The following is a 25,235-nucleotide window of genomic DNA, read 5'->3' as shown; positions in this document are numbered from 1 at the left end:
TTTATGTGTCTCTAAATCCTGGATGTGTCTCCATCTGGTGGTAGAGATAAGATGTGTCTGTAAGTGCTGGTCTTTCAAGACCCAGCTCTTACTGACTTGGACAGAAAAAGTCTTTTTTTAGTTGTTTTGTTTTTTTCTCCTTCCCTCTTACCCCTGAAGGTCAATAGTAAAGCCTTTGCTAGCCTGTTTTATGTATAACATCACTTTAGGAAGAGAAGAAAATGGAGAAAGGAGAAGAAAATGGAGAAAAAGAGATTTTGCACACTTCAGAACACAGAAGGTGACTTAATGTCCCATCATTACCCTAACTAGGGCAGCTAGGTGGCAGAATGGATAGAGCACTGGGCTTGGAATAAGGAAGACTCATCTTCCTGAGTTCAAACCTAGCCTCAGCCAGATAATGGCTCTGTGACTCTAGGCAAGTCACTTGATGCTGTTTGCCTCCATTTCCTCATGTGTAAAATGAGATGGAGAAGGAAATGGCAAATCACTCCAGTATTTTCTGCTGAGAAAACCCCAAATGAGATCGTGAATTGTCAGACATGACTGAACAACAGAGGATATACAAACAAATATTTTATCCATGCTCCCTTAGGAGAAGTTAACCTGGGAAGACTGAATCAGAAAGAGCTCACTGGAATGATGTGGGGAGACTTTGGTTAAATGTGTTCGCCATAGGCTTTCCGCCTTATTGCGCTAGGTGCTTATGATTCCCTTTAATTACCTAGTAGAGATTTGGTTTTAATCCTTTTCCCCTCTAGATTGGATTGACAAAGGAAAGGTTTTTATCATTGCTTAGCCCAGAAAATTTGGGCTATAACAGGTACCCCAGAGGCAAGAAGGAACAGTTGCAACAAAAACAGAGTCTACCACCAGAGTAGATCAATAGAATCTTTTAGAGAATAAAGAAAACTTCAGGGTAGAATGGCCTGAGGCATACAGTGAATGCTATCCCCTCTCCTAGCTGCACTCTTATTAATAGTCTTCTTCTACAATACCTTCACCTGCTTCAGCCTATAGTAATTTTCTTTCCTAGTTTTCTGTACAAATTTAACAGCATTTTTGTCAGTAAGTGATTAGTCTTTCACTGGTTTTTTTTAATTATCCTCATCTATAAAATTAGATTGTATATTTCTTGATGATGTTGACCTGCTCTGAATTTTTCTGTCTCCATTCCAAAATGTCTGAGATGCCTTCCTGACTCTTGGGAATATTGCTCATGCTGTAAGGCCCTCCCTGAGCTACATCTATCTCTCTTTTCTTCATCCATAAGAATATGACTATTACAGTGGACATCCTAGACCTGCAAGTCCCTAATAAACTAGGAAAGCTTGGAACAAATGACCAATGGTAGCCAATATATCTTTCATCCAACAACCAGCCTAAGTGCAAGGAAACTCATGATCAGATGTTTGGTTATTTTAGAAGCACCTTACTAATGGAACTCCAAAGTCCCAGTTATCAATCTCTCCTCACCAATCCACCCTACACAAAGCTGGCAAAATAAATGGTCCTAAAGCTGGGTATTCTGACTATTTCTCTCCCCTGCTCAAATAGGTAATGGCTCCCAAGTGCCTCCAGGATAAAATTTAAAGCTCTCACTTTGGCACTTAAAGACTTTACAATCTGGATCCATTCTCTATATCCATATTTATTTAACATTACTCCCCCTCAAGACTCCTATAAGTTCTAACTAAGATCTTGTCATTTTAGATAACGTATGCTGAAAATTGTTATTACGTGTTATTGGGGAAATGAGATATTTTTACATTTCTAATTAAATTAAAATTTTATAAAAAGAAGTTCCAGCTAAAATGCCCTGTTTTCTTTTTCTGAACTCAATATTCTTAGCACGGGTTGTCCCTCCTCCCTCCTGCCTCATAGAATCCTTAGCTTCCTTTAAGGTTCAGCTCAGCTACCACCTTCTACTGAAGTCTCTTCTAATCTCTTAGTCAATAGTGTGCTCTCCCTCCTGAAAATTCTTTGTCTTTCTCTTTCTTCCCTTCACATCTCCAATTGAGTTTATAAGCTACTTAAGGAGAAAGATTATTTCTCCTTTATGTCTTTGTATCTCCAGTTACTTCAAACTAGTGCCTTGCATTTAGATGTTTAATAAATATGTGTTGAATGAATGTTTTGAATCTTCCTGGTCAATAATTACCATCTCCCTCAGGCCTCACAGAGCACATTATTTGACATTGTTTTTATCTTTTTGCCCAATAATATAAACTCCACAAGGACAGGCACTACTAAGTCATATCTACATTTTAGATCTCTTTCCCTTGCTTATTACAGTGTTCTCCATGCTGTAGGCACTTTAGTACTTGCTGAACAAATAGATAAATGAATGACAGATGATAAATACAATTCGGGACACGTCATGTCCCTCCTCTGGTTTTCAGATTCCTCATCTTTAAAGAAGGCGACAGAATCATTTGACCTCCAATATCTCCATTGGTTCTAACCTCTTCTGATTCTCAGTCACTAATGGTCTAAAAATCTATATTCCTGGAGCAGCTGGATAGCTCAGTGGCTAGAGAGTCAGGCCTAGAATTGGGAGGTCTGGGGTTCAAATCTGGCCTCAGCTATTAACTAGCTGTGTCCCTGGGCAAGTCACAACCCCAGTTACCTATCTTACTTTACCAATACCTTGTATTGATTTGAAGACAGAAAGTAAAGGCTAAAAAATAATTTAAATCTATATTCTTTTTGTTCTAGCATTTCCTCCTTAAATTAATAGACTCAGATGATGTGGACCCAAACTAATGGTTTCTTTATTTAACAAAGATTAGGGACTCTCAGTTCTCATTAAGAGGCATTATTACATCAAAATAGTATTTGCAAAAGAAATGTCTAGAGATTAAAAACCAAAATTATTCTTTTGAGGATTCAAATGAATAATGAGTTCCCAGGTAAAATGGGAAGAAAAGACTAATGCAGACAGCATTTATAAGAAAATGTTCATCATTCTTTTGATCTTGCTAAACTCCTGACTAAATCTTTTTGTTTGTTTGTTTTTAACCCTTACCTTCCCGCTTAGAATCAATACTGTGCATTTCTTCCAGGGCAGAAGAGTGGGAAGGGCTAGGGAATGGAGGTTAAGCGACTAGCCCAGGGTCACACAGCTGGAAAGTGTCTGAGGCCAGAGTTAAACCAGGACCTCCTGTCTCCAGGCTTGGCTCTCAATCCACTGAGCTACCCAGCTGCCCCATTCCTAATTAAATCTAAGCAAGCCTCTCTGGGTAAGTGAAGAGCAAACCCACAAACTGGTTAATTAATCATGATAATATGCTAGTATTTGCATAGTGTTTTAATGTTTGCAAAGCATTACAAAGATTATCTCATTTAAATCTCATAACAACAACTGGAGGAGCATTTGAGGAATGGTGGACAGCCAAAGAAAATGCCTCGAGCTGAGAGATGGAGTCATGGGAGCTAATGAGGTCACTAAGTGAAATAGTGTAGAGGAGAAGAGAAGAGGATCCAGGGCAGAACCCTGTGGGGAAGTTCTGGTTAGAGGGTGTGATCTGCAGGCAAAGGACACTGAGGAGTGCTCATCTAGTAAAGGAGGAGAATCAGGAGAGAATGGAATCCTGAAAACCTAGAGAGAAGAGAGTTTCAAGGAAGAGAATATTCTGGTAAATGTTTAACAACCAGCTCTGTAAGAAGTGGGAGGATGTATTTATAAAACACTTTTAATTACATAATTGCAGCAATAAAGTATGATGATCAACTGTGAATGACTTAACTATTAGCAGCCATGCAAGGATCCAGAACAACTCCAAAGGACTCATCGCTGCTGTAGAAGGAACTGATGGTGTCCGAATATAGATTGAAGCATGCCATTCTTCACTTTATTGCCTCTGTCTTCTTTCACAACAGGATGAACATGAATATGTGTATCATATAATAACACAAATACAACCTTTGCTGTATGACTTGCCTTGTTAGCAAAGGAAGAAAGTGGGAGGGAGAGAACATGGATCACAAAATGTCAGAAAATGATTACTGAAAATTATGCCAACATTTAATCTGTAAAAAAAAATTAAAAATGTAAAAAGGAACATTTTTAAGTTTAATCTGCTTACATTTTCTCCATCCCTAAAGTCTAAAAGAATCAACAAAATAGTCAAGTCTCTGTTTGTAGTATTTGCCACATTTCCAAGGTATAAATGCTCACTCTGAAAATTCAACAACTGGCTTTCTTGAATTGGTTCCAAGTGGCTTCTTCAATCCCTGGTTTGGAATCCAGAGAACTGGGTTTAAATTTGGCTTTTGGCATTTAGCAAATGGTAACTGTGTAGCTTTAAACCACTAAGAGCCTAAGTTCTCTCATGTGCAAAATAGGGGCACCACCTCTTGTGACCCTGATGTCATTCAGTGGTCTGTTCTCTAAGTCCGTAACTGCTTCTAATTCTAGGTAGGATTTTAACCTGAATTACAATAGAGTAAAGGGAAGCCCAATGTGTGACTGAAGACAGCTACCTGATCAAGGGCACAGCAGGAAGTCCCAGCTTCTGATAATTTTGGCAGATGAGAACAGGAAGCTCAGCGTGAACTCAAATCCAACTTCTGGGGCTAGCTGTTCTCTAAGCCCTCAATGGAGAAATGGCTGGTATAATTTACTAACAAATTATGAGAAGCAGTCAACTTTCATAACTCATCATCTTTAAAGCAATGAACTTGAGGGTATTTACAGACCTTAAATTTTGCTTTTTAATTCTCTAATTCTATAACTTCACCCCGCCCCCAGAAGAAATTCTTAATGGTGGCTCCTGTTACTCTAGCCTACTGGATCTCTATTTGATATTGACTTCTCTGCTTACTCCACCTATTAAAATTCTGCCCATCCTTTAAGACAAAGCTCAAGGGGCAGTTAGGTGGCAGAGGATAGAGTGTTGGGCCTGGGAATCTGGCCTCAGATACTTCTTAGCTGAGTGACCCCACACAAGCCACTTAATCCTGTTTGTCCCAGTCCCTCGACTATAAAATAATCTGGAGAAGGAAATAACAAACCACTCTGGTATTTTTGCCAAGAAAGGAGCAGCTAGGTAGCACAGTGGATAGAGTCAAGAGGATCTGGATTCAAATCTGGTCTCCTGGCTATGTGAACCTGACCAAGTCACTTAACTCCAAGTGCTTAGCCCTTGCCACTCTTCTGTCCTAGAATTGATACTAAGACAGAAAGAAAGGGTTTAGGGGAGAAAAAGACAAAGATCAATTCCCATCTGTCCTAATTCATCTTCCCCAATTATTCTAGTCCCCAATGATTTCTTCTTTCTCTAAGCCCATAGTTACTAACATACAATTTAGCACCTATTCAGCCTAGTGGATGAAGGGACTTGTAATCAAAAAGAACTACATTCAAGTCCTATAGACAGGAACAACTTTCTAAATCACCTTGGACAAATTACTTAACCTCTCCTTGGGAATTCTCTCAAATTATAAGCCTAGTTTATAGGCTTACTACTGAGAATTTCTTACACTGATGAAATCACAGATCAGCACAAAACAAAAATTATTAGATTGTTTTTTTTTCTTGCCTCAGATAGTTAGCCTGGTCATCTAGGTTGTGTCAAGAAAATGAATTAGAAAGACCTCAATTTGAATCCTGCTTCAGACATTTCCCAGCTGCATATCCTTGGGCAAGTCATTTAACTTCTCTCGGTCTTAGTTTGCTCATCTATAAAACGGGGATGATAAAAAGCCCCTATGGCACAAGGCTAGTGAGAAGATTAAATGAGACACAACACGTGAAGTATTTTTCTAAGTATAAACCAATATATAAATGTGACTTATAATTAGCCCTTCTGTCTTATCAATGAGAACTTGATACAATGAGAACTTGACTGAACAATTTGAAGACAATAGTGTACATTTCTGGATCCAATACAGAAGAAAAGAGTAAATATTCAATACATATTTATTTGATTGATATGTAATCTGCTTAATAAAATTAAATGATCACCTACCACCAAATTTCCTTCCATGACCTAATGATGACAATGTGCTTGTGAATCTAACATTTATATATAATGCTTTTCAATTTATTAAGCTCATTCATCACAACAACCTAGTGAAGTAACAAGTGTTTAGTATTATTATCCCCATCTTAGAGAGGGGGAAATAAAGGCTTGGGGGAAAAGGTGGGAAGTAATTTGCCCAAAGTCATTCAGCTAATAAGCAGTAAAACCAGTGTTTGACAGCAAACCCTCAAATGTCAAGTGTAGGGCCAACAGCCCATTGTGAGCTCTCTCTTCCCATTCTCTGTAATGAGTTGTGGAGGTTTCTCTAATGAGTCCAGGTATCCTCCACAGGTATCGTGCCAGTGCCTTACCAGATTTTACACATCTGCTGATCTCCTGAAGACTTCCAGTGTAAGATCATTGTAGATGCAAATTTCAAAATTGTGATTAGTCCTGGTCTAGGCTTTAAAAATAAAAAATAGTTTAGATGCCAGAGGCAATGATGTTTCTTCAGTATGGTCCTCCTGCTCCAAACCCCTTCCTCTTTCCAACTCACTGTCTTGTCATTTGAAAGCCTATTATTGTAAGTGTGGGCAGGGTCAGTGCCATTACTGCAAGCATGGATTACTTGCCATTCAGTGATAAACCTACAGGCAACTAGATGGCTTTGTGGATAGAGAACAAGATCTGGAGTCAGGAAGATCTGGGTTCAAATTTGGCCTCAATACTTCTGAGTTATAGAACCCTGGGCAAGTGTTTAACTGACAAGCCCTCCTTGGACTTGCCATTTAGCCCTGTTTGCTTCTGTTTCCTCATCTATAAAATGAGCTTATAAATAACACACCCCTCTATTATCTTTTCCAAGAAAATCTCAAATGGATTCACAGAGTTGGACAAGACTGAAATGACTAAACAACAACATCTTCTCTTCCCCCTACTAGACTATGTAAGCTCTTTAAGGGCAGGATCTTTGACTCCCCTCTCCCTCAGGGACCCCACAATGCAGTACACAGAGAAGGTACATGTTTATTTAATAAATTAAAAGGGTAGCATAAAGCATAGTGAATAGAGAGCTGACCTTGAAGCCAAGAATATTGGGATCAAATTCTGTCTCCATCACAACCTGGATGGGTGACCCTGGACAAACAAACCACTTAAGCTTTTAGTTTCTCTAACCACTCTCGAAAGCTTTTAGTTTCAGGGAACATAATGACCTGCATAATAAAAGGAGTTTCCTCCCCTACACATTCTCTATAATCATGAAATCATAGGTCCACTCCTTCTCCTTAATAAATTTCCATAGGAGAGGTAGTGAGGTGGCACAATGGATAGAACATCAAGCCTGGAGAAGGGAACATCTGGTTCAGATGTGGCCTCAGATATTTCCTAATTGTATGATCCTGGACAAGTCATTTAACCCTACTTGCCTAGCCTTTACCCCTCTTCTATCTTAGAATCAATACCTAGTATCAGTTGTTGAGTTTTAGGTCTATTAAAGTAAAAAAGGGACTTCATTTGAATTTAGAAAACCTGGATTCAGATCCTGACTTTGACTTACATCAATTCTAAGAGAGTAAGGTAAGAGTTTAAAAAACAAATAACCATGGGCATTTCATTTGACTTATCACAGAAATTTCCATCTTATTAGTAAGGGAAAGAAACTAAAACCATCAATGCTAAAAATATACAGACTCCAGACACATCCTTATCTTCACTGTTTGGGGGGGGGGGGGGGGGGGGGGCAGAGTATAGCTGGAGATCAACTCGAAGTTGGCAATTAACCCATAATGAATGTCTTTGCAATAAATCTGATTGAGTTATGACTCCGTTAATTCTACCATACACAAGGGGAGGGAAGCTTGAGTTCAGGTCACAGGATACATTTCTAAGAATGTTATTATTATGTGTCTGCCAAATAAATAACTTCTTTGAAGATTTAAAAATGAAAAAAAACACAACAGGCATCCAATAAGACCAAGTCCACACAGCACCATATATGACCTTTGGCATGTATAAATTTAAATATATGTATATATATATATATATGTGTGTGTGTGTGTGTGTGTGTGTGTGTGTGTGTGTGTGTTGCATCTTCTGTTTCTACCTCTACACTAACAACTTTCCATCTTTCTGCAGACAAGCTAAGGTCTTCTCAATCCCAAAAACCTGTTGCCTCAATTTACCCCCCATCAAGTTACTACCATGTCTTCCCTATCTCTTATCATGAGATTTTGTGAGAAAGTTTAGTCTGATACTCATACATTGGGCTCCAGGCAATCTTCATGACTTAGACTTAGACTTAGACCCTCTAGAGGTCCTATGATCTCCTACTTCTGCATTCATGAATGCTGTTTTCTTTTCTACAATATCTTTCTACCTCCCTCTTCTTGTCAAAGTTGCATATACCCATTAAGGTGTATGCAATCTCCTCCACTGAGTTTTCCATAATCCTTTCAATAGGCAATCATCCCTGGACATCAAAAAAAGCACTTATTTCACACTTCTCAGATACTTGTATTTTATTTTTATTGTCGTTATTTGTCTGTATATCATATACTCCTGCTAGAATTAGGGAGAGTATTAAAGTGGAAAATGGATTCCATTTGAATTTATAAGACTTAGTTTCAGATCTTGACTCTGACAATGAACAGCTGTGTTACAATTGGCAAGTTACTTATCCTCTCTATGTCTCTGTTTTCTCGACTGTATTACTTTTATTACAGGGTTATTTTGAGGATTAAAAAAAGACAACATATATCAAATACTTCCTTAATCAGAAATGCAAAATGAATGCTAGCTGTAATTAGGATAACTAATAATAATAAAAATCTACAAGAGGGCAACTATGTTTTCCTGTCTTTTAATCTTCTCAAGCATCTAGCCTAATTCCCTGGACAAAGAAGGTACAATCAGAAATATCTACGATTTTGGAAGTTAAAAAATGAATAATCAAATATACAAACCTAAGTCTATGCTATTAACTAAAAATCTATTTTAGAAATTCACTACTACAGTGACTTATCTATACAAATATTTTAATCAGCCCCAATTGAAATTATTTTGGGCCAATTTAGTAAAATTTTCAACTTTTCAGATTTCTAATCTCTAAAAGCAAGTCAGAATAGTCATCCTTTTCCCATAGGTTTTGAAACTGAGGCATGGAGATGGTAAAAGGCTTGCCTAAAGTCCTATAGTAAATTCAAGATCTAACAGGAAGAGTCTCTCTTAATCCTGGAAGATATTAACCTTTCCAGTTGTCACAAATGAGACCATTTCTCTGAGTTTCTAAATCTAATGAATAAATCAAAATCCACAGAATTTTAAAGAAAAAAACAATTATATTGAAATGCAATTATGTGGGGGCAGCTGGGTAGCTCAGTAAATTGAGAGCCAGGCCTAGAGATGGGAGGTCCTAGGTTCAAATCCGGCCTCAGACACTTCCCAGCTGTGTGACCCTGGGCAAGTCACTTGACCCCCATTGCCCACCCTTACCACTCTTCTACCAAGGAGCCAATACACAGAAGTTAAGGGTTTAAAAAAAAGAAATACAATTATGTAAAAAAGCTCACATCCCTCAGGTTAAAAACTCTTAACCCTTTTCCTACCAAGATTCTCGTTGTCTTTAACATTTAATGACCAGGAGAAATTTTTATTTAAAAAATAATCAAGTGGCAATGGAGAGAATTGATCACTTAAATACACAGTTTGAGCAATAACAACAGCTATATACAAGTATTTGTGACAGGTATTTGGATATTTTAGGTAAATTATGTTGTTCATTTATTAATGAGAATATTTGAGAAAATTTCAATTTTCCACTTGGCATGTGAAACAAGTCTCCATGTTCCCATGATAGTGCATCAATGTCACTTCTCTTATTCAATCCCCCAGTTAAAAACTGATTCATGGAAGAAGTGTGGCTAGAAAGTGATGACACTGGAATAGCTAGGAAGTACAGTGGGTAGAGTGCTAGGCATCGGGTCAGGAGGATCTGGGTTCAAATCCAGCCTCAGACACTTTCCTAGCTGTATAATTCTTGGTAAGTCACTTAACTCTGTTTGCCTATCCCTTAGCCTTCTGTCTTAGAGTTCTTATTAAGACAGAAAGTATTTTTAAGAAATCATGAGACTTGGGGGCAGTTGGGTGGCTCAGTGGATTGAGAATCAGACCCAGAGACAGGAGGTCCTGGATTCAAATCTGGCCTCAGACACTTCCCAGCTGTGTGACTCTGGGCAAGTCACTTGACCCCCATCGCCTAGCCCTTACCACTCTTCTGCCTTAGAACCAATATGGTTCTAAGACAGAAGGTAAGGGTTTTTATTAAAAAAAAAAAAAAGAAATCATGAGACTTGTTTCCATGGGTAGCTTGGAGAATTGATCTACTTCCTATGCAGCAAATTGTTGTACATATGTTAAGGAGAAAGATATACTTCTTTATACTATTATGATGGCATTTTGAAGTTATGTCATGAAGAATTCATCCATCTACAGTTCATTGTTTAATAGAAGTAATAAGGTCTTGGTTCATTTCACTCTTTCTATTCCCAAAGTTTAGAAAACAATAGGCAATCAAGAAATGATTGTTGATTGATTTGATGTCATCAGATAATTAACAGTCTATATCCACAGATGTCCAACACCATCCTATTCCTATACCTCATCATTCTCTGGTCTTGAGGGCTATGCCAATGAAACATGAACTCTGGCAGACTCTCCATAGCTATAGAGATTTTTAGAAAGGTCCTGGTGATTGACAATAAGACTGCCATCTGAGGAACAGCCTAACTCACCACAGAGAGGTTTATCACCAGGAGAGTCACTAGTTAGCTGATAGATGCTTTTGTCCCTAGCAACTTATAAAACTGTCTTCTAAGGCTGTGAAGAGTTATAACCATTGTCGATAATGAGAGTGCCCACATTAATGTAAATCATAGCCTTTTTCAAATATCAAAATACCTCCAGGAGTGAAAATCATCCTGGCATTTGAATATTCATGCACAATGATGATCTCTTTAATAAGTAAACTCATTTATTCTTGAAGCCTTCAAGACTTAAAGCAAAGAGCAATCCATGACTAAGAAGTCTTGATATTTTCTTACAGGAAATCAGACCCAAAATAATAGTCATATAACCCTAAATATTAGGTTTTAAACTAACACAAGATTTTGACAGATCAATTACTGCCCACTCTACTATGATGAACAGCTTTTGTCCTATTTCTGACCTATTAGAGAATGGTGGGTCAGAAAGGCAAAAAACCAACTTGACAAGCTCATTTTACTTTCCCTCCCCTAACAAATAAATGAAGCCATCCCCAGGCCCCTATACAATTCTCCTTACTCCTTTTTCATTGCATTTCATACTACTTATAGTGACAACACATGAGGGAAGAGACAGTGATAGACTATAGTGTCCTGTGTGCTTACCTCATGGCAGAGAAGAAAATGAGAAACCTGACATTTCTGGTAGAAATGGGTAAAAACTAATATTGGAGCAGTGAGGAATTACATGGAGCTTTCTGAAGAAAGCATACTCTAGCTTTCTATTTTATAAGCCACTAAGTAGGTAGTCAACCTCAATACCACAGGTAAGTTGCAAAAAAGAAGAAGAAATTTAAAGGACAATTTGACAAAGAAAGTTTGTTAACATAGCTATTGTATACTCATCACAGAGTTCCTGAAGTATTAGAGATGACATAATGCAATGGATAAAATGCTGGTTTTAAAGCCAGGAAGATCTGAGTTCAAGTCCTACTTCTGCCTATGTGTGACCATGAGCAAATCATTCACAGTCTCAATGGCCTGGAATCTAGGCAATTCTCTAAGATTCTAAACTGTAGATCTGTTGTGGTAAAAGGGGTTTCTCATGGAGTCATGAAATCACAGGAACAATCCCTATGCCTATATCTAAAGGATAACAGTTCCATTACAGAGGAACTTTTTCTCTTTTTTTTTTTCTATAAGGAAATTTACTAGTTTTAAATCCTACCCAGCCTTCTTTGAAAGACCAAGAGATACAATCATTTGTGCTACCTAGCCCAAGCTAAGCATCTTCTGATTTAACTTGTATGACGCAAAGTGCAGCCTGGAAAAGTGAGTTGAGGGCTGGATTTGGAGACAAAGAGACTTGGGTTCAAGGCTTTTTTTGATACAAAATAACCAGGTGACCAAGGAAAAGTCAATGAAATTCTCATTGTCATTAGGAAATGCCCTAAAGCTATAAAGTACTGAGTAGTTGCTAATTAACACTATTTGGAGGATGAAAATCATAGTAGAAATGACAGCTATTCTACGAAAGAGGCAATTCCTACTATTCAGTTTTTGTCTTTCTATCCCAGCCCTTAGCACAATGTTTTGCTTGAAGCAGATACTTTTAAAAAACTGGTTAAATTAATTTTAATTGAATCACAGATTTGGGTCATACCAAAAAATTTAAGGACAAGAGCCTTGGTAAAATAAGGATTAGGGGTTCTTAACCTAGTATCTGTGAACATTTTTATGTAATTATAATTCAATATAACTGAGTTTCCTTTATAATCCTATGCATCTTGGTTTATGCATTTAAAAACATTCTGAAAAGAGAACCATAGGATTCACCAGACTGTCATAGGAGTCCATTACACACACAAAAAAGTTTAAGAATCCTTATTATAGATGCAAAAAACACAAAGACTGAAAGACAGGGGTCTCTTCTCCTCCCCCTCCCACCTCCATGAAATGGCATCATCATAGTCTGCTTCAATTCAGTTGGTAAAAATTCTTAATTGCAAATGTGGTTTTCATTAAATGATTTCCAATTATTCTACCCCAACCCCAAGGAGAAAAAAAAATCACTAAGGCTTTTTAGCCAAATACAGTTTCCTCAGTTATAAAAAATACTGACTTTCGATCTGGAACTGTGTACAGAACAAGAATAAAAATATTATATGCAGATGATACAAACTGTGGTAGAATAGGACCTGCCTTTAAAATGTGCTGTCTTGAGCCATATGCTTTACCCCCACGTGCATGTGCAAGTGTAAGACTTAAAAGCAAACAACAGTTCTTAACAGGGAACCATCCCTTCTTTATGCTCCATTACTCTCTTATCACACCCGTGATTTACCAGCATACAAGGTGTCCTGTTTCTAGGCAGCAAGTCCTCTCCTATTCAAAATAGTATATTCAAGCAAGGAAAGTTTGCTTTAGGAAAATGAAAGGAACTTGAAGAATCCCATCAATCCATGGAAAGGCTACTTTACAGACAAATAGGAATACAAATTCAAAGTTGCTGAAATAAAATATCCGTTCTTTCTAGAAAGTGGTTAGAATCCCGTTAGTTTAAAAAGTGCTCCATCTAGTTCGAACCCCATCTTTGACATTTGGAAAATAGTATCCTTGCATTAAACACACACACACACACACACACACACACACACACACACACACACACACATACATCCTAGTCGTATTAATCTGACTGTTTGATCATTCTAATTGCTTTCAAGATTCAAAGCAAAGACTCTCATTTAAGGAAATTGAAGTCCTGAGAGAGGAAGTGGCTCAGCCCAAAGACCCCTGCTAGTAGGCAATAGAGCCAGGACAAGAATCCACTCCCCAGTTTAGTGCACCTGCCCCTGCTGCAGAATATTTGGCTTCTAGCCCAAATACTGGTCCAGCTGATTGAGTTTTGTTTTGACTTCAACTTCTAAGCAAATCCACTTCTCAAGAAACATAGCAGATTAGTCGCATTTCTTTTCTCTTTGAGCTACTCCTATCTATGTTGTCAAATGAAGGCTTAAAGCATACCTGCGACCACAAGACACACACCCAGCACAGAAACACTCACTAGACCCTGAGCCTACCGGGAGTCCCACACTCCGTTCTTCCCTGCTTAAAGTCTACTGTGGCCTTTTCAACCTCAAAATCCTGATCTAGTAGAAAGTGAACCTCTAAATACTCAATCAGAGCCCACCTGGTAACGAACCGAGCAGAGAGCGCCTCAGAGAGGGACAAGAGGCAAAGAAAGCGGCGAAACAATGGAACCACGGACAGTTCCTCACTTACCATCCTCATTTTCATCAAACACAGGAGTTTTGTGGGAGTGATTCCCACCCATATTATGCCACTGTTGTTTCTACATCCCCAGCCAAAATCTTCGTTCGGGGAGCCACTAGCATCTCACTGGGAGAGAATTCACGCACAACAAAAATAAATTAATAAATAAATAAATGATAAAAAGGAAAAGGAGAGAGGGGCGGGAGGCAGGAACAAGAAAGAGAAGTGGGGGTGGGGAGGTCAGAGGCGGGGCGCTGGAGTCCAGGTCTCTCCGGCCACCTGCCCTTGTTGATTTGAGACTGGGTGCCTGGAAGCCGCGTGGGGGGTGGGGGAACGGGAGGAGTGGAGGGGGACGCTTAGAAGGAGTCGGGAGATCCCGCCCAGCTGCTATCCATTCCCGCAGCCTCCAGCCTCTCCTCCACGCCCAAGAAAGAGGAGGTAGAGTTCGGCTCTCCGCTGCTGCTCCTGCAACCAGGGAAATCCTGCCGGGTGTCAGCAATCATTCCGCAAAATGAAAGCGATCCATCTGCCGCTGGCAGGAATTGCTGCTGCTACTTACTAACTTGATACATATTTCATAGCTGACTGTTGGCTGGAAAGAGGCGGGGGGAAGACGGGGGGGGGCGGGGGAGAGGGAAGGAGAGAGAACAAGGATGGAAGGCGGAGGTTAGGAGGGAGAGGAAGAGGAAATGGGGGGACGAGGGAGAAGGAGAGAGATGCCCAGGTTGGAGAGGGGGGCAAAGAAGGCGTTCCCTTCTCTCCACCCAGGGCCGAAGCCCCCAAAGTACTCCCAGGCGGGGGCAGGAAGAAGAGGAAGGATTGGTGGTCAGGATCCAGAGGTGCGAAGATGCCTTTCTTTGCTCCGCAGGGAACTGAACCATTCCTCCCTCAGGGCATTTTAGGCGAAGAGGATATTTCTGCCCTGTCTCCAGAGAGAATCTTTGTCCCGCCTCAGTTAAAAGCTCACAGAGGAAGGAGCAGGGAATGGACTCCTCACTGGGAGATACTCATCTGATCTCCTCACCTGCTCAATCTCCCACCTCTGCCACTCCCTGGTGAAGCAGAGGCGCGAAAGAGGTGGAAGAGAGCCCCTCTCCTCCAGACCCTCTGGCATCCCCACATTTGCCACGTTCCTCTTGACAGCTAGGAAATGGGGAAAGCAGGCGATTTTGTATTCGGGATTTGCCTGAGAAAGGATAAGGGGAGATCAATTGATCCCAGGGAAGAGGCTAACCCAGCTGGAGGGCAGTCTGATGAAAAGAGGACAGGTTCTAGAATCAGAAGCTCTAGGTTCAAATACACCTTTACTATTCATCTTTTTGACCCCGAGAGTATCATTTCTCCTGTCAACTCCCATATCTGTCAACTAAGGGGTTGGACTAGATGACCATTAAGATCATTTCTAAACTCTACAACTCTTAAAGCCTTTTATCCGGAGGCTGGGCAGGGGGACAATACTTTGTGATAAGTGGGCAAAAGAACTAAGTGTGGGGAGGAGGGCAGAGAAAGCTAAGGAGACAAAGAGTATGGAGGTAATACCAGGATGTTCAGGCCAGAAGTAAATATCTATCTGCCACCAAGGAAGACTTCAGGACTAATGGGAGCACCTAGGTGCATCTATACCTGCTGGGGCCCACGACACAGAGGAAGGAATAGTTAAGGTCATTCTGCCATCTACTGGTAACTGTAGTCCACTGGCTGTTCTGCACAATTTCGATGTTCATTCTCAGCTTAACTTTCTATGTAGTTACTGTGTGTTTTGTTTTGTTTTGTTATGAACCCATAGAAGTCATCAAAGCTGGTTCACATTTTTAACCCTTACTTTCCGTCTTGGAGTCAATACTGTATATTGGCTCTAAGGCAGAAGAGTGGTAAGGGTAGGCAATGGGGGTCAAGGGACTTGCCCAGGGTCACACAGCTAGGAAGTGTCGACCAGATTTGAACCTAGGACCTCCTGTCTCTAGGCCTGGCCCTCAATCCACTGAGCTACCCAGCTGCCCCCTAAAGGTGGTTCAATTAAAAAAAATAGTTCCCTAATATTCTTCAAAGCCCAGGATCTCCTTGAAGTCTTCTCCAAATACTCCAGCCCCCAATGAGTTTCCCCATCTCTTTAGTTCAAATGCATTTAGAGTCTGATCCACAGAATTTTGAAGTAGTGATATGAAGTTTTTGGCCTCATTGCACTTTTGGCTCTAAAAATCCTATGTCATGCATCTTTTTTCTACTTGCCATTCCCACTCCACAGCAGTTCAACATAGAACTGAGCATATGGTATATTAAAACTTGTCAACTGATCCATTAAGCCTGCTCCTAACTCTGTTCCTTATAGTAGGTCAATAGTTACTGATGAATTTAACTGTATTACCATATGAAGAAACTGATGTATAGTACAGTTAAGTGACATGCCAGGGTCATATTGGCTAATAAGAAGAGAAACCAGGATTCACACTCAGGTTTTTGGACTCCAAGACATGGACTCCTTTCTCTATCTTCTGGTCCCTTTTAGGAAGGAGGAGGCCTTCACCTGTGGAGGAAATATACTGCTTCCCCAGTTAAATTAAGATTCTAAATATACATTGGGTCTAGGTTTGCCCCATTCTGCTGACTCCATGATCCCCTCTTCATATGGGAGACTCTCCCAACTTACTTCCTGGTATTTTAATTCCTATAATCTTAACCCAGAGCATTTTCTGTCTTCTTTCCAACTCTATACACCTCAAATCTATACCCTGCCCACAAGTTTCTATTCTCTTTTGCCTTCTCATTTCACTGTGCCCTTTGGAAACCCCATCTCTTTACTAGCAAATTGCCCATCATTCTCCTCTTACACTCATTCTACCTCCTCACATTAATTGAAACTTGGCTTTCTACCAGAATGCCAAATTCCCAGCAACATTCAATCTCTCTTTTTCCTGAGTGCTCCAGCTCACAGGGTCTGGACCTTTATTCCCTCTGATTCTTCCAGAACTTTATATTGTCTCCATCACTTAAAGAATCCTTTAAAGTTAACACCATCCTTGCTTTATCACCTACTGAGCTCCAAGTGAATCTCGACCTTACTCAGTGATGTCAGTACTGGGTTTCTGCATAATTCTCAGAGGCATTGATGATATCCAAAATAATAACCCATTAAAAAACATCTCAATTCCCAGAATTATTTTTACTTCCATGAATCCCGTCTCTACTGTATTTTAACTACCTTCCAGGTAATCACTTTCACTCTAACTTTCTCTTCCAATATCTTCAATTAGGAAATGTTCCTCTCTAAATAAAGTCCTTTCAGACTTCCCAATACCATAATTCCAGCCTTCCTCCCAAAATTAACTTTTTATCCTCACTGTGATTTTTGTTCCCTACTTTCTTTCAAACCACAACCCCTTTTCTGACCTCACTACTGTTTCCACTCAATTTTGGCCTAATGGTCAGACATTTCTATCATGACTCATGAACACTTGAATCCCTGCTTTCTTGTTTTTTTTTTTTAATATCAAATCTAAATTTACTTCCTTGTAACTTCCATCTTTTGTTCCTATCCCAATCCTATTGAACCAGACCTAACAGACCTGATTCCTCTTCTCAGTGACAGGCCTTCAAATTTTTCAATACAGCTCTCATATCCTCCTTCCTCAGCCTTCTCTTCTCCAAGCAAAACATACTTATTTCCACTGATCCTCATATGACATGGACTGAAGGCCCTTTTATCAGCCTGATGATCCTCTTTTGATTCACATTTCCAGGAGCTCCAGGAAATAATTGTCCTCCAGAATACCAGCTCTCCTGCCTGACCAGCTCCTGGAGCCATAATTCTAGGGATTAAACATTGTGGAGAAGGGGCGTCATCCCCACCAATTTCCAGCCGACTCTTACCACCAGGACGAACAAGCCAGCCTAGCTGAAATAGCAAGAAAACCTGAGAGAGACAAGAAGTAGAATGCTAGATGGGTGAAATATTATGAACATCTCAACCACCACTCCCTTAAGACTCCAAAAGAGACAGTTCAACACCCTGAGCCCAGAATCCATGAAGATAGCCATGCTGCACTTTTAGCCCTGTTTCCATACTAACCTTAGAGGCTGTCATGGAATCATGGGATCGTGTGCCCTGGCCACTGCTTCTGCAAGAACTGAGGTTTCTGCCTTCTCAGTAGCTAATAAAGACCCCCCCCAAAAAAAGGCTCACTCCAAAAAAGGCCATAACCCTATCAACTGGTTCAACATTAAAATATTAACATATTTATATCAATAAACACTAAAAAAGATGTATTACCTTTCCAAGTGACTTGCTGCTGAAACTTTCTAAATGTGTTGTCTTCTCTTATTAGAATGCCAATTCCTTGAGAGAAGAGACTGTCATGCTTGTCTATTTGTATCCCCAGAACTTGGCATCATTCTTTGAACATAGTAACTGCTTAACAAATGTTTTCTCTTCACTCATTTACTTTCATTCAATAAAACACATTTTTCCAAGTTGCTAAATAACCATGCCTTTCCCTTTTTCAAATTTATTTTTGTTTATTTTTTAAACACAAATATAAGACTTTACATTTATCCATATTCATCATCATTATCACTAACATATAGTTCTTTAAGGTTTGGAAAGTACTTTACCATTCTGATCTCATTCTCACAAAACTCTAGCAGGTATGTATGTATTATTATATGCATCTTAAAGATGAAGAAAATGAGGCTAACGAAGGTTAAGTAACTTGTCTAGGATCACACAGTTGGTAAGTATCTATATCTGGATTTGAACTCATGTCTTACTGACTCCATGTCCATCCATGCCATCCACTGAATCCCTTGCTGCCATAAATTCAACCTTATTAGATGTTGCCTAATGCTTTATCCTTCAGTGTTTTATTTATTCCCTCCCAGTTTTGTGTAATCTACAAATTTGATAACAATACTATTTGTGCCTTTATGCAAGTTAATTATTACCCAGATATATACATAGTTGTGTTTGTTAAAATTAGCCAATGACACCACAGGGTGATGTCTTGATTTGTGCATGAATTGGACTTATGTGAGGCAGAATTACACAAAGTCAGCCTCACTCCCTCCTTCCAGGGTTATCAAAGTCCAGGGGCAAAACAAAAATCAGGAGAGCTGGTGATGACCCAGGATACAGCGGATAACTTTGGCCTCTTCAGTGTCTAACCAAGCTCTAAGCACACCATAGCATCTGCTTGAGCAGCCTTCATATCCATTGAAACAAACCATTCTCCACTCATTCTGCCAGATGAAGTCTTCACATGTTTGTTAACATATGTATTATATAATCATGTTAATATATGTATTATATAATACATAAGAAATGTATTATATAATACATATTATATAATCATAAAACTAAACATAGATCCTGGAAGACTCCACTAGAGACTTCTTGCCAAGCTGACATTGATCCATTAGTAACACTTCTCTGACCAGTTATTCAACCAGTTCTAAATTGGTCTAACTGTATTATCATCTAGTTCATATTTTCCATATGAATAATATAAAATATTTTATCAAACGTTTTCTAAAACCTAGACAAACTGTATTTATAGAACTCTCCTGATCTACTGGTTTAGAAACATTATCTGCAAAAAGGTGAAATCAGTTTAGTCTGGCATGACATATTCCTATTCTTCCCTTTTTAGATGTTGCCTAACTATGTCTTTCACAATCTGCTCTAGAATCTCCCCAAGTATCAAAACAAACTCCTAAATTTATGGTTTACAGACCCTATTCTCCTCCCCTTTTTTTGGAAACAAAGATAACATTTGCCTTTTTCAACCTTGCTCTGCCTCTTTCATTCCTTACGATTAGTCAGATATCACTGACACTGCCTTATCAATCATGTTTACCAGTTCTTTCAGGACCTAAACAAGTAATCCAACTCAGCTAGGAGATTGGGATTCATCAAAGAAGTACTAGCTCCTTTCTTGCTATCTCCTTATGTACCTTAGGAACCTACTCCTATTAAGCACTTTTGTTCCATTGTTTCTAAAATAATCAGAATTGCTTATTTCAGAGTATCCTATCCCTCTTGGACTGATGGTAGAATTTTAATTCCTTGGATCCTTTATGTAAATCTTTTGAAATCCTCTTTCCTAAAATCTAGGATACATATAAGATGATTCCTGGCTATAACCTTCTCTATCAGAAACTCTAGGAGGAAATGCTCACTTCCCCAACAGGTTCCTATCATCTCTATTCTAGAAACAATTCCTCTCTGTTCAAATTATATCAAAAAATGTACTCTGACTGATTCCTGCCATTTTTGAAGGATAAAATTATCCCTGGGGAAAATAAAAGGAAAAAAAAACCTTAGTTGTTCTCCTTTTGGCAGAAATTATTCCAACAAATATCTGATAATTGAAATTCTCCCATCATTATTCTATCAAAGCTCTGTGCCAGGTTCTAGATGCTTCCCAATTTCATATATTTTTCTTTTTCTGCTAGGTAGTCTGTAATATACCCCCATGACAAAACAATTTCTATTTTCCCTCTATTGATCTTCACCAAATGCTATTCACATATGCTTCCCTTTTTCTGCTTCCTTGATTTTCTCACTAGTATATATTCATAATATTAAATGTTATCTGTGTAAAAGGGAATTCTTTGTTTTCTCTGAGTTTACATTTGTGAAAGGGAATCCTTATTACTTAGAGAACTCACAAGTCACTTACTTAGAGAGCTCCACCCTTTTAACTCAATCCCAAACTTATAAATCCTATGATCAGAGTTTATACCCTCAGAAACTCAATAAGTAAGAAATCTGTGAACTGTTTTGATAAGTATTCACCCCTCCAGAAGGTGAGAACTGGTTCCCATAAACACTGGCCCCTGGGCTGTGCTGATAATTTGGAATCTGTGATTGGCCCCTATGAAGAGAGGAAGAGACAAGGAAACATCACAAGAGCCACAAAATCCTTTGGCTTGAGGCAGATGGTCTTTGAGAAGATAGTCTGAAGAGAGTGTCTTCTGGAGATTGTCTTCAAAGGACCCTCGCTGGAGACTGCAGCTTGGATTGTGGGCTTGGAGCTCAGCTTCAACTTAGACTCTGATTCCTGTACTACTTCGCTGTGTGAGTGAAAAGGGCTGATTCTCTTCCTAATTTCTGGAGAGACTAGCTTTCCTCTTGGAGGAGCTGCGTGATTACTCACTACCAGCCTTCCTGGTTGAGAGCTAATTAATCTCTGCTTGGATTAAGATAGGATAGATAACTTTTCTATCCCCTTCACATTTCTCTACTTTATTGCTTACTCTCTATTTTGTAAATAAATTTCTGACTCAAGATGTAATAAATATTGGCAACCACAAATTTCATAAAATTATTGTATTCACCTTTACCCCTGGCCACAAATAGGTGGCTCATAGAATTGAGATCCAGGCCTAGAGGTGGGAGGTCCTAGGTTCAAATCTGGCCTCAGAAACTTCCTAGCTCTGAGACCCTGGGCAAGTCACTTAACTCTCATTGCCTACTCCTTGCTGCTCTTCTGCCTTAGGAGGCAAAGAGATAGAGATAGATAGATAGATAGATAGATAGATAGATAGATAGATAGATAGATAGATAGAGAGAGAGNGATAGATAGATAGATAGATAGATAGATAGATAGATAGATAGATAGATTCAATGCTACCTATTCTCATCTTCTTTTATTTATCTTCTTTCTTTTGAATAAAGCATACATAACCAAAAACATAGTCTAATCAGGGATCTCATCCCACTAAATCTTTTTTTTTATTATTAAAACCCTTTCCTTCCATCTTAGAATCAATACTGTGTATTGGTTTTAAGGCAGAAGAGTAGTAAGGGCTAGGCAATGGGGGTCAAGTGACTTGCCCAGGGTCACACAGCTAGGAAGTATCTAAGGTCAAATTTGAAACCAGGACCTCCTGGCTCTGGACCTGGCTCTCAATCCACTGGGCCACCCAGCTTCCCCCATTTCACTGAATCCTAATGAAAACTATGAAGTCGAATTTGCATCTTAGGATTACTATCTCAACTTTATCTTGCTTATTACCTAAAAATTGGTCATTTGTAGATAATTTTCTTTTCTTTCTCTCTTTCTCTTTTTTTTTCTTACTGGAAGATCTTTTCCTCTCTGTCATCTGTCTGTCTCTTTCTGTCTGTGTCTCTGTCTATCTCTCTCACTCTCAGAATTTTGTGTCCTATGAATTTCTGTGATTTTTCAACTAGTCTTCCCTTCAACTAAATAGTAACTATTTTCTTGGTAAATATACATAAACAGGTTTTTCCCCATTTTTCATTTATTTTATTTTAAAGTCTTTTCGATTAGGTTTTGAAGACACCAGGCAAATATGTCTTACCAGCCTTTATCAAATACTCCACTTCTGGTCAAGAATGTCTCATTTCTTTATCTAAACCATGGTCCTGATATCTAAATGTATTCTCAGAACCTCCCTAGCCAGCTATTTAACCACCTCTTGGATATTTCCTACTCTACACCCTGCTTGAACTTCATATTCAGTAGGTCTAAAACTGAATCCATTTTCTCAGCCATAATTTTTTTGTTTTATTGTGAGCAATATCACCATCTATACTATCATCTGGATTCATAATCTTGATGTTATCTTTGACATTATTCTCTCTCCCTCAATACCTTTAATACAATCCTCCCAAGTTCTATTGATTCTATCCACCCTATAGCTCTCATATCACACATTGCCTTTCCACTTCATCTAAAACCACCCTAGCTTAATCCTTTATTTGCTCTTTTCATAACCATTAAATTAGCTTTCTAGGGGCAGCTGGGTAGCTCAGTGGATTGAGAGTCAGGCCTAGAGATGGGAGGTTCTAGGTTAAATCCGACCTCAGACACTTCCCAGTTGTGTGACCCTGGGCAAATCTCTTGACCCCCATTGCCTACCCTTACCACTCTTCTGCCTAGGAGCCAATACACAGAAGTTAAGGGTTTTTTAAAAGTAGCTTTCTAGACACTTCCATCTATGATCTAGAATTCTCCATATCTTGGTTTATTAAATCTCCACCTCTAATTTCCCTTATTTTAAATCCCCCACTTCTTTTGCAATCCAACACAGGTGCCTCCTCTTCTAGATATCCTTTCCCTAGCTGAAAACTTTATAGACTTACAACTTTATCATTTGGATGTTACAAATGGGTGATCCAAAACAATAACTACTATATTGCTAGACCTACACTTCAAAACAAAATGGAATGAGAAGACTCATTGCTATGATTCAAAGGTAGAAATTATAGGATGCAGGTAAATATTCCTTTCATCAATACTCCTCATAGTGTCCCTCTTCTAATCTACTTCCAGCCCTGGGCCAGGCTATATTTTACACCTGTGTTTAGAACTCCTCCCTTCTTTCCTCAGGAAAGGGCTTTCCTTTAAGACCACTGATTGCCCTCATCATGGGCACATGTTATGCCTCCATTTCAGGGAATCACACATTTCTCCCATAGCAGGTAGTCTGGGTACCTGCTTATAGTTATCTCATTCCACCCCGGTACCTTAATTATTTGTGTATATGACTAGGTCTCTCTGACTTATCACATCTTTATGTCCCCCAGAACTAGCAGAGTTTTTTACAATCAATTAATTAAATACATGTTTGGTGAATTTAAATGAATTAAATGTATTGAATAAGACTCCATTTATGGGGATTGGTTAACCCTGTGTCTAGATACTGCCCAACATTTCATGGTTTAGAAATCATTATTTTTTTTAATGATAAGTTGAGTCCTCAACATGTAATTAACCACCTTGCTAATAGTTCAGTTGTACAGGTGTTCTTCCATATGTTCCCTGCTAAATAGCTCTGTGCCCTTGGGTTTCACTTTACTATTTAGTCCCTAAAGGATGAAAAGAATGGTGAATACTCTAAAAAATCAACACAGGCATAAGTCACCTCCATTTAAGCTCCACAGAGAAGATTAATTATGTATCCTTCATATTCACAAGCAGAAGCTTCTATAATTCAAATACAATTTACATTTTAAATGCTTATTTCAAAACCTTTTTCAGATCAATTACTTCTCATTCCAGCTGTACAACTACCATGTGAGATGGGCTTGGCAAGAATTATAATTTTCATTTTCCAGATGAGGGAACTAAGGTGATTCATAGGTTCTTAGAATTCTTTGATTTAGAGCTATAAGATAACATAGAGATTCTTCTACTCTGGCCCTTTGACCCATTTTTACAAAGGAAGAACTTGGAACTGAGATCTAGAAAAGCTAACTCTATCTTTTTAATGACAGAACTAAGATTTGAACCAAGGCTTCCTAATTTCCCTTTGCAGTCTTACCAGCACTCTTTCCATTATAGTATGCTTAGTTGTGGGATGTTTTAGCCACATACATTTGTTCTGGATCAGATTTCATCAATTTATGAGCTCCCTATGTGGAGATTTCCTCTGCCAATTCAGTTTGACAGCTGTTATCCAACTGATACTTTAAAGAGTTATCTTGAAACATGAAGCAGTTAAAGAACTTGCCTAAGGTCACTTAGCTAGTATATGAAAAATGTAGGAATTGAGCTCAAGTCTTCTATCTCTGAAGCCAGCTCTCTATGACCTATGCCAGACTTCCTTTCAATTTCACTACTGTATTACTTAAATATGTGATCCATAAATATCACATTGATAACTCATCATGGTATAAAGGTAATCTTAGAACCTCAGAAGCAATTCCTTTTTCTCTTTTTTTAAATTTTTTTTCTTCAGAAGCAATTGTAAAGGGATATACAATCTTCAGAAGCTAAAAAAGATTATCATGGTGTCAATAATAGATTATTTGCAGTCCACAAAACAAAGAAAATAGAAAGTGACTCTGTTCCACTTCAGTATTGATACTGATAATACCCACAAAAATTTTGACTGCCTAAAAATCGTTTATCAGTTTTTACTCTAAATATTAAATATTTATCTCATGGCCAATGAGTAAACACTACTGGAAGAATTCAATTATATTAATATTGATATTCTTCATATAAATAAAACCTGGTGTTTTTTTTAATGTCACTTGGCATGGAAGAAGGGTTTTTTTAGAGAGTCAAATTGAAAGTAACCAGAGGCTCAAAGCCTATTTGCATAAGATTCTCCACGAAGATGGAGATGAGAGAGCTTGGGAGAAGAGATTTGGCATCCAGGCTTGAGAAAGAAGCACATGGTTGCAGATTCAGAAAGCAGTCACTACAGAGATAAAAAACACTCTGGGAAGAAGTATGGAAACTGTTATCTTGATTATGATTCTATC

The 25,235-nt window shown here is 38.7% G+C and overlaps 1 pseudogene; it reads right to left on the bottom strand.

Annotated features, from left to right (window-relative positions):
* Positions 1 to 14,505, bottom strand: part of LOC123252463 — a 32,630-nt pseudogene extending 18,125 nt beyond the window's left edge.
* Between the last annotated feature and the right edge of the window lie 10,730 nt (positions 14,506 to 25,235).

The sequence above is a fragment of the Gracilinanus agilis genome, chromosome 6, assembly GCF_016433145.1.
Source record: "Gracilinanus agilis isolate LMUSP501 chromosome 6, AgileGrace, whole genome shotgun sequence".
NCBI classification, from domain to species: Eukaryota; Metazoa; Chordata; class Mammalia; order Didelphimorphia; family Didelphidae; genus Gracilinanus; species Gracilinanus agilis.
Note: the sequence above shows the minus strand (reverse complement) of the source record. Positions and strands in the feature narration are given on the sequence as shown.